This window comes from Pholis gunnellus (genome assembly GCF_910591455.1).
Source record: "Pholis gunnellus genome assembly, chromosome: 7".
Classification (NCBI taxonomy): domain Eukaryota; kingdom Metazoa; phylum Chordata; class Actinopteri; order Perciformes; family Pholidae; genus Pholis; species Pholis gunnellus.
This window is the reverse complement of record NC_136533.1, coordinates 7,959,473-7,971,202: the sequence shown is the minus strand read 5'-3', so window position 1 is coordinate 7,971,202 and position 11,730 is coordinate 7,959,473.

Here is an 11,730-nt window from a genome sequence, read left to right as displayed (position 1 = left end):
TGCACATCAATCACTTTGCAAAATGTTTGGTGAGAGCCTGTTGCTGTATCCTGACGTAGCTGGAGATTGTTATGAGATATATTTGCCACTACAGTATTAGATGCTTTGTCTCAATTGGCCGCTCGCTAAACCCTTTTGTTGAACAGCAACTGTCCAATTGTAGCTCTGGAACCGTAGCTAGGCACAGCAGGGCTGTCGTGCTTTGGATTTCATCACATGTTGAAGTGATGTGCATGGGGCTATAGTAAGAGCAACACTCTGCAACTAAAGAGTCTGGAGGGCGGTTTCGTTGTCCCAGTTGACCAGCAGATATACTTGAAACGTGACACGATGCATTGACTGTGTAGTATTGCCTCATTGTGGGGGAGCAGGGCCTGCATATTTGACAAAGTATGAGTTAGTCTTTATATTTTAAAGCTTTATAAGCATTAATCAAACGTTGTTGCATGTTAAGCTTCCAAACGGGGGATTACCATTTATTCTGATCTTACTTTCATCACACTGCACTACATACACTACACTACTGACTACAAGGGCTAACTAGCTCTACACCGCAATACATGAACCATGCTGCTCCTTTATTAATGTCTTCTCAACGAACCATCAACTGGTGAGGATGATGTTCTTCTGGGATTTGGAACTGGAAGGAGGCGAGAGGAGGAGCTTACCGAACGGTCAATTGTCCTGGTGGTCCAGCAAGTCTACTTGAAACATAAAGAGAGTTATCTGGAGGCCGATCTGACTCTCCCTCCCTCCCTCCTCCTCTAGCTGTAATAAACGCAGAGGAAAGTGGGTGACCAGTGCACTACAGAGAGCAAACAGTGTTATTCAGCCTGCTCCAGACTTGGCGGCATGCGTCCCCGATAGCATCTGTACTCTATCAATGACAGACAGGGTGTGGCATGGCAGATTCAAGAGTTTGGGTGTGTGTACATTTGTGTGTATATCTTGATGGATGCGGGGCAGACGGTGGTGGGATGTAGGGGGGCCTACTCGACAAACATTCAACGTGATCAGTCAGGAATGGAAATGCAATGGCCTTAAGTTTTAGTCATTAGTTCACCTATACTTTGGAGTTTTTGTGAATTGGGCCAGTGTTGCCGTCTAATGTCTGCAAATAACTGCAAAACCTCATACATTAACACTGCTCTAGAGCGTTTTCTGTGTATTTATCATTATTATATAATACATTGTACATATTGTACTTATTCTATTGTAAATTAAATTGGGTATATAAGCCAAATCAGGCTTATCGAGTTACATATTTATTTTAACGATACAAATATATTAAGGGACATTTAGCTGCATTTCAAATTTTAGATGGATAGGAAAATGCAGATTGTGGGGAAAATTTGTAGAGAAAATGTATACATTTTAAAAGATTCTCTTTATGGATTTTAGACAAAGCTATTGCCTCCACGCAGCTCTCAACATAAAGGCCGCTGACAGAGCTAACAGAGCTAACAGTGTTTACCTGAGGGGGGACCGGAGGGTGGGTGCTGTTACACTGTAACCGTCGTATAGAGCGGTGCAAAGCGGCTTCTGTGAGCTAGCCAGTGGGATGCGCTAACAGGCACGAGTGCCTGACCCGTAGACGTAAACAAAGCGCAGAGAAGCTTGCATCACGACACACACAGGATGAGCGACTTCATTCTCTGCTCAGGTAGACATCACTCAACTATCTTTAAAAATAACTAGTTTATCCAAAATATCATCTTTTTATCACTTAATTATTTTATTTAGTCTTGAGCCATCACACTGACCTTGACCATTTGAAGAAATCTTGAGATATATTCACAAGAGTTGGACGTACGTAGAGACAGAGAGAATAGACGGACAACCCAAACACAAAGTTACATTGCTGCTGCAGGCGCAGAGGCTTAAGGAAAATACAAGATTTTGACAATAAAAATCTTCTGATAATAATTCCTACTGTAAATAATAAACAATACAATACCTATTAACTACCCTCAGATGTCATGCAAATGTAATCGGTGCAGTATTACGAATGCACCCCAATAAACCAAATGACGTAGTCCAACCTGCGTATTGATAAAATAATTTGCAGATCAGTCTACTCTGGGCAGGATTTGCTTCTCAACCAGTGACTCTCATAATGATAATCCCAGGCCTGTAATCTGTAGGACTCGGTTTCCCAACAGTGCCACAGTCTGTACTTGCAGCTCCCTCCGTGGACTCTGACAGACTGACACTCGTCTTCAGCAAACACTTCTGCGTCGGCTTTTGATCTACTCTTCAATTACACCATGTAGCAATCATCTCCACATCCCAAACATGGTGATTGAAGTTAAAAGGACTCACACTCATAATTTACCAACACACTCGGCTATGTTAGGCAGCCACATTTCAGAAAGCTGAATTTTAAGGGAGTTTACAACTTTGTTATTTTTGATCCTATAATTGTAGATATTTACTTTTCCGGTTAATTTCCATGCCCTACAGAAGTACCTGCACTAGGCTACATATTGTGAGCCGTGCAGAGCTAGACAACACTGTGTGTTTTGGTTTATGATGACACCCTCAGATTTACAGCTAAGTGCTCGGAAATGGGGCCCCCTGTTCTGAACATCCACATCCCTCCTTTATGTGACAGGTTTTTCCAAAGGTGCAAAAAGGTGAAGCATGAGTGACTTGAAATCTATTGAAAAAGTCAAACCTCTTCTTGAGGGAAACACTAGAGGGTTTAACGTACAGAAACACATGCAACACATGACAGGATCAGAAACTTTGTAGGTATTGAGTGAGGATTATGAAATGTTTGCTCCTGCCATTGATGCCCATGTTCAACTTTAAAGAATACAGGTATCATTTTTGGATAACATTAACAGGCTCTCAATATGACGGCTTAGCCGGCGGCTTCGCAGCTCACGGTTCCAGCAGCGCTAACGGTGCTGACAAAGCTAACTTTTCTTGTCTTTACCTGAGGGGGAACAGGAGGGTGTGCACTGTGAGTTTTTGCGACGATGTCGTTGGTCAGGATGGTGTTATTAGCTGTAACCGCTGTATGAGCGCACTGAAAGGCAACTGCAGCCAGCCCGGCTATGTCACAAAGCACAGAGAAGCTAGGATTACAACACACACAGAGGGAGAGCAACTCCTTTGTGTCCCCGGGTAGACATTACTCCACTTATTTGTTGAGATAGGATACAGGGATTTTGCTCAAAACCGTCTATCCACAGGACAACCAAATGATCTGAAGGGATTTTCTGGAACTGAAAACACAGCTGATCTTTATAAATTTAAACCCCCCTATCAGTTGTGTTCTGCATCCCAATTCAGTTTTGCAACTGGTTTCCATTAAGTTACTTCCTGTACTTCTTTTTCCATTCGTCCAGATCATGTTATGTTTTTAGCAGTGATATATCTGGTGAATATGATGTACTCAAATGAAATGTTCAGACTCTGTAAGATGGTGAGGATTTCCTGAACAGCCAACAGCTAACTGAACAGATCACAATGGATCATGTGATACTTAAAGATGCAAAGGACAAGCGTGTCAAAAGAAAGCCAGATTTCTCAAGGCCTTTGGGGATGGGCCTCGAAGCTTTTTGATGTATTCCGTCTTGAAATATGGACTTTATAATATCTATCCAGTATACAGCCACTTAAAAGGTTCACGTGTGTTGGCCCTGTGGGTCAAAACACAAAATTTCACAAAACAACATTTCAAAGTGCGAAGACTGTAAATTCAAAGAGTGCAAATATCCAATCAACAAACGTGTTTTTTTGTAAAATGTCATTGTGTTTTGACCCTCAGGCCACTGTACTTAACTGAAGGTATTTCGGTCATGTGATGACATTCGCTGAAGAGGCCTGAAGAAGATACATTCAAAAGCTCTGAAAACCGACCGCAAGTAAATCTTGAATTCAGAATATTCTAAACGCTGTACTGCCTGTGCGGAGAATAGACTCCTCATGTACTCCTCGTGATGGGAGGCTGCATCAACAAAAGAGCCATTTATTTCCACACCTCATACACATAACCATCCTGTCCACCATTGTTGTGCTGTTTAATCCATAGACTAAGTCTGTGCTCAATCCTCCATATCATCCACAGCCCCCTTTATTCTTATTTGTAGTCCACTAAACATTGCCACCAACAGTTTTCACTATGGATAAAGGATAATTCCATGGGATTAGGATGATTCAACATTTTAATAGTGCTTTACAAGGACTTGTCGGGCGTTGACCCCAAGTGTAATCAATGCACATGACAAAACGGCTTTAGTTTTGGAGATTTGGAGGGATGAATCGCATGATAAACACTCACAATCTTCAGTGTAATGAATGGAAACTTGTGCTTCTGAGGAGTGATTATGAGATTTATGATTTGAGCACAAAGAGAACACAATCGTGGGCCGCTGAGGAGCTGTGACTTGGGTACTAATATTTTCTTTTGTATATCCGTTATTTATTACGGATAATGGATTAACCAAGTTTTAACAGAGGATGTTATTCAAAGAAAGCATACAGGGTGGGCCTAATTCCATGACCACCAACTGATTTAACTATGAAGAATAAACCTAAAAATAATTCTGCCTTTTCTATATGCATGTGCTGTTACCAACTGGCCAGGACTCCACATTAAACAGATATTTCTGGGTCATTTCCAAGTGAATCATTAAAAAGTATTCAATGCTGTATTTCTGTGACACATTATTTCAACTACCAAAGAGCAAACATGCGAAACTTTCCAAAAAAGTTACAGTGTTTGTCAATGTGTCAAGCCCTTTATGTCTGTTCTTTACCCTTTCATTGGCGTAGCCCTTATTAACCTCATCCATCAACGTGTCGTAACAGGTTTTCAAGAAAAAGTGAGGAACAAATAAGGTGGAGCATTGTTTTATAGCTTGAAGAATAAACCACCTGTGGCGGTCTTTTGTCATTTGTGAGCTGAGAATATTCTCAAGACCTCAAAGCTGAGGTCTAGACCTGCTTTGAAGTCTCAGAGGAGCTCATTGTGAGAGATGGCAACAACCACTCCAATCCGCCTTGGGTTATTTATCCAACTAAAGACTGGTATTTTCAAGAGTATTACAGCATGACAATACAAGGGAAAAACCAAGAAAAGAGAGATCAGAAAACCTTCAACAAATTAGGAATTTGTAAACCATTAAAAAAAACAGCTTTTGTATGCAGAGGCTCCAGCAGATTAGTGTGCCAGCCCACCTGGGGTTGAAACCCTCTTGACATCTTTAAACATCTCAAAGGAAGTTCCTCTCCAGTGTTTTGGCATTTCTCATGGAAACTTGCATGGCACAAGTAAGAGTGAAAAGGGGAAGAAACCAACTCAGATGTCAGTGACTTGACCCTTGACTCCTCGCTGGCCGCGGGCAGCCCATCAGAATCTGCCATTGCCGAAGAGCAAATCTCTGAAAATAATTTTTCCTCTCAGAATCAAAAGAGAAATTAACTTACAAGCCTGTTTGTTTTCCCCCACTCATCTGTGTATGGAGGTTAGTTGGTCGTTAATGTCAGGGGAACGTTAGCAATGGAAACACATGTGTTGCTGGTCTCTTTGTGGCTGTGAAGCTATGGATTAGCACTGACGAGCGTTGGATTACTGGGATGTCAAAGGGCCACGCTGGCTCCTTTCACCTCCGCCCTCAGTGGAGCAAAGCATCGGTAGCAGGGGTTACCTACCATCAATGATTTGCTTCAAGAAGATCGGAAGGCCTTTTCAGCATTCAGGGTCACTATTGACATGCAGCAGCCCCCCCCCATTCCCATGAATTACGCCCCAGCTATATCTTGGCGAGCCCGCACAAAAGGATTCCCCATAGAACTCTGGATCCAAGCAATGGAGGTTGTAGGCTCAACGAGAAGTTGAGAGCTTTGACCACAGGGAAGTGAGGCGTTGTGGCATTGTGTACAGACAATACATAGATACAGGTTTGTCGCAGATAGACTCAAATGTATGAAGTACACAAAAATATAAACAATTGTTGATTAAGGTACACAAAAATGACTTGCTTTGAAATACGTATTCAGATCCTTCAGTTAAGTAAAAGTACTAATACCACACTGTGAAAATACTCCACTACAAAGTAAAAATCCTACATTCCTAATCTTACTTAAGTAGCTGTATGTAAGTATTATTAGCTAAATCTACTGAAGCAGGAAAAGGAAAAGTACTCATGCAGTGAAATGTTTTATTATATATGATGTCTCTGGATTAGTATGCTGCATTAATGTGTTGCATTTTACTGCTGTGGATGTTGAAGGTTGTGCACATTTTAATTACTTTATATACTGTTGGGTAGTTTAATCAACAGCAATGCATCCTATTCTATAAAGTCATCATATATTTGTCCTGTAAGAGCCACGTATCTCTAAAAAGTCTACTTCTCATGAGCTCAGAAAAAACTGCTCTTTTCAGCTTTGTGACGGTGCATATTTCAAGAGGGTTTTTAAATAGTTTATTTAACTTAAGAAGTTGGAAAGAAATGTCAACCCATGAGGGTTGCCGGTTCAAACCCCGGCTCCGGCAGTGTCGAGACACTTTACCCCAGAAATTGCTCCCGTAGCTGTGCCTACGGTATCATAGTATCTGAATTGTAAGTCGCTTCGGATAAACGGGTCAGCTAAATGACTGTAATGTAATCTCTGTTTATCAGAAACTTTCAAATCGCCAAATGTGGTTTTCACTGAACAGTATAAAAAAACTCATCTGGAAAGTAACTAAAGTTAACTAAAGTAGTGGAGTACAATATTTACCTGAGAGATGTATCGGAGTATAGGTATAAAGGGAAAAGTACCTCAGATTTGTACTCAAGTAGCTGAGTACAAATAATCAAGTAGTTAATGTACTTAGTTACTGTACATTCCACCACTGATCTATAATACCCTTCATTAGAACTGTAGAACGGAAAGCCTTGTTGATATCCAGACCAAGACTTTGATAAATAAAAAATTACTAAAGAAATAGTAACGACAAGGACTCGCAACAAGCTAATGCTCGTCGACTTAACAGATGCCTCAGGAGATAGTGGGACCCTGACCAACATGGACAAATCACTGCTGGGCATGTGAGAGAGGATCATTTCCACACTTTCAGACCAACTCTCCACTCTCGACTGTGCCATGATGGATTGACATGACCAGAAAATTCAACAAACGGAAACGCTGTTTAACAATACGCAAACCAGACGAACTAAACTGAAATCCACATCTACTACAACAACAAACAGAAGGAAGTGTTTTACCTTCAGCAAGACATTAGAAATAACCTTAGTTTAACAGGTTTACCAGAAAGAAATGGAGGTCAGGGCCACGGCATCAAACATCATCCACCATCAGATCCCCTCACCTCAGCCCAGTGCTCGATTTTTTTTTATCATGAAACATGTCCACGGGTGAATGTGTCCTCATACACAATGGCTTACGAGTCATCACAATTTTACAATACGCTTTCACTAACAACATAATAGGGTCTGGGTTCATGACATTCAGCAGCAGCATGGCCTTCAGGAACTTGCAGTCAGCACAATTAAAAGTGGAAACAGATTGCTAAAAGGCTTCAGGAGTTAATATTGATCGACAGTGGTCTACAACATACACATAGCTGCATGCTCATCGAGTGTAATCTCTGGCTGTGGAAGAGCTGTTTTTATCAGATATCAAGATCTATTCTATTTTCATCCCTACTGTGTTAATTATTAATGAATGAACAATATTAAAATACAATAAATATATCAAAGTGTGTGTCCATGTGCCTTGCCGTGTTAAACTCAGGTGCTTGCGTGCATGACTTTGCATCGCACGACTCATGGCTTTTTGCCAGATGTCCCAGAATACACCCGACTAACAAGAAGCCTTGAAGCGGGAGGCTTTTTTTCCCCCCCCTCATGCTGGTGCGCTCGGCTGGACAGATGATTTTGGGATTGTGGCCAGAGATTTTTTGAGGAAATATGAGAGGGTAACCTCCTGCAATCAGGCAGTGTCGGTGACCACTCAAGTGCGACGCAACGGCGAGCTGCCACTCAAGATGCCGCCAGATCATTCCTTAGAAGTCGACTCCTGATGAGCTGTTGATGTGTGTGTTTCAGGGGAAAGACTGGAAGAGCAAACAGCTGCTACAAATATTTTCCTGGATGAGCTGCAGTCTACCGTAGAGAAATGAGAACTTGCTGTGCTCAAGTTAGGACTTTTAAAACACAAAAAAATGTCTTTAATTTCTGAATTGAGACATATTGCCGTACATTACATGAACCCCAGTCATTTGCAAGCTCTGCACAAAATCACATTTGTCTTCTAAGAATGTTGCCATTTCTTTCTTTTTATGTGATTAACGTTTGATCCATATCCAGTTTTCTGCAACTCTAAGCATGTGTTAATGTTGATCATCACGACGGTCAATTATAAGAAGTTGCAAGTCACTACTGCCCTCTATGTGTTACATAGGTAACTGCAGTCTTCTCATTGGAACAAAACCAGCATACTAAACATCCAACAGTGTGGTGGGGCTCTTATTGTAGTGTAAACGCAGCTGTGAATGTTCTGATATAGTGATAAAGCCCATTCAAAACCAAAGCTAATAAACTGCTGTAGACTCCCAGGGGGTTTCTCTTTAAAAAAAAAAAAAAACACATTAAACTGACTCGACAGTGTTCCAGTTTGGGAGGAGACTCCCAGCAGTGAACTCTCAATGTCCATCAGTGGCACAGTGCTAAAAAGCCTTGTATGGACAGGCACTGGGCATACATTGAGGCTCCTCTATTGGACCCTGATGCTGTGCCCATACCCCCCGTTGCTCCTCTCTGTCTCCCCGAGCGGGTCCTCCCATTCATTTGGCTCATTTGAATTCCGACGTGGGAGACCTCTGATGAGCCGGGTGAACTGTTACACTACACGACGAGACTGCTAATTAATCACAGCGACTGTACACGTTGCCTGTGCGGTGTTGACTTGTGGAGATAAATCTGCCGGGTTTTCATCTAATGAGTTGGATGCACCTGTCTGGAGCCGGTAATTAGTCAAAGCGGCCCCGTCGTGTGGTGTAACAGAGGGTGTTTTGCTCTGCCGTCTCATTCTAGGTTTTAAGCAGTTAATTACTTAGTAGCCTCAGTGTTCAGCCGCACGAGTAAAGAGTAGACATTTAACAGATATCCTTTCCAAAAGCCTTGCAGAGAAATGTTGCAAGGCTGCAAAATAAAAAAAGAACTGTATGATGTACCAGCATTTAAAAAGGGGTTTAATATTACAAATATGTATTTATTCTAATGTTATTTTCCATTTTCATACACATTTTCTTCTTCTTTTGTTATGGAAATTGGATAAGACATGTCACATCTGGCAACCATCTTTGGGTTACCTTCTTAGTTTCAACTTCTTAATTCTGTGCAAACTGAATATTTTGGGAACCAGATAAACAGTCTTTTTGAGAACTGAGCTTTTGAAACAGACGTGTCATGATAACAGACGAGACGCACACATCCGGCCTTGTGTGTCTAGAACCAGCTCTCATCTCATCTGTCCTTGTTTACCCTGGAGGTTTCCTGGACATCACATGCTTCCTCTGATCACTTCCTCCACCTGCAGAGTTTCTCCCCGGTGATTTAAGCCACTCTGGCACTTCTCCGGTCTCTGCTCTTGTTCCCAAACCGTGGGGGACCCTCCGTCTCCGCTTTCCCTCGGATCCTCTCGCCCTCCTTCTTTCCTCCTCTCCCATAGTTATTGCGTGCCCTCTCTTCAGTTCGCTTTCCCTTTTCACACTTTTCTGCTTTTGCTCCTTCATCTCTCTCCCTCCCTCCCTCCACATCAGCTCACTGCATCTCCCAGCTCACCACAGGAGAGGCCAGAGTTTGGCCTTGCTCCCCATCTCTGCGTGTGAACTGTGTGTGCGGCGTTGGGATCCTGCCACTGAGGTAAGAGGAGGCATGCAGGAGACGATTAGGCACTTCAAAGAATCTCCTATGCACAGGTGTGAGGGCTATCCCACACCAGCAGATGCAATGACACGAACACACACACACACACACACACACACACACACACAGCATTAAGCTATGAGGTCAGTGGCTTGTGGTGGCAGGTCCTTGTCAAACGTGAGGCTCCTTTGAATGTCACTCAGAGACCAGGCAATATATTTACATCACAAATATTACACCCATCTGCTCACCCCCTCTGGCTTGTGTTTACGCCCCAATGTAGCGCACACGCACGATGCACTCACACACTTTTTGTGAGGCGTTATTTTATGATTATGTGTTTGTTAAAGCCTCTAGTAAACATCAGGAATAAAAGAAGACACACACTCTTGGCTGCCACAGCTGCAGTAATGGCTCTCATTACGCTGTTCCACACAAAATAACGTAATTGCAGTTTGTTTACACATATGGAGAAGTCTCCTTTTTATGTAATTCGGGCCATGTGCATGCATTGTCGGTAGATATAAAAAGTCCATTGGGGGGGAAAAAATGCAGCCTCTCTTAGTTTATGACTCACAAAAGAATTACAAGAGAGCTTTTATGATGCAGCGCATCGTGCTTAGTGTCATCCACCTTGCCTAAAAACAGAATAAACAGGCCTGTGTGCCATGTGACAGTGGACTCTCTGCTTAGATCATCACATTGTTTATATGAGGATAAACTGAAATGACGCTCAGCTGTGAAAAACCAAATAAAAGATTTTAGTGACATTTAAAAGGCTTCTTTTTGCATGTGTGGGTGATTTTTGTTGCACTAGCCACATGTTTTTGGTCAGTATTTCCACTAACTTCGCACGGCTTTCCAAAAAATCAATCACACATATATTATTAAAATACGTCATCGGCTTTTAATTGCATTTTGAAAATTCTGTTTCACTCCATGTGTAGCTTCACAATACTTCTTAGTTTTATTTCTCGTGTCGGCTTGGTTTTAGTTTTTGATTTTAGCTGCGATTTCACTCAAATAAAAATAGTTTCACATGCATAGCTTGTAAATATAATATTCACACACACACCTCGCAACTCATCACCCCACCCCCATGCAGCTACAGTCGGGCCCTCGAGTCCACATGGAAATGATCACAACTCAACAAACACCACGTAAATAGCAACTAGTACGCCATAAACAGATCCAAGAATTGCTGCTACACATAAGAGTAAATGTACTCTATGCACTTTGGAGCAAATGCTTTCATTTGTTTGAGAATTTGCAAATGGGGTTTGAAACAAGTTGGTTTTGAGGAGGTGTTTTGTTTCCTGCAGCTTGAAGGTTTGAAAGAGGAGAATAAGTGAGAGGTTTTTCACTTGTCATGTGTTTGGTGTACATTGCCAGCATGGCCAGTGGTTTCAGCTGAACCAAGTGACTTTACTTAGATAGGATATCTGAATCCTTCCTCCACACTGCAGGTACAATAAATACAAACAGCGTAGCACATGTGGTATGGTGTGCCTCCTGGATGTGTCCAAATGTTTTCTTATCAAACAAACACTCGACCTTTTCATGAATCCCGTCATAATAACTTGGAAAAAAAATCATAAACTCGAGCTGGTTGAAAAAGTAAATTCCTAATGCTGTCCACTAGAGGGCAGGGTCACACTTCATGTAGGAAGGCACAGGATCTCTCCGTCTTTCTGTTTCTCTTTTATGTTATTCTGTTCCCTCTTGGTCTCTAACTAAAATAAATACACCCACATTGTGTACAAAGTGTGCTCTTACCGGCACCTGGAGGGCACACGGTTTGGCGTGCAGCTTTTAAACTGTCACCGCTTGTATTTCCGCG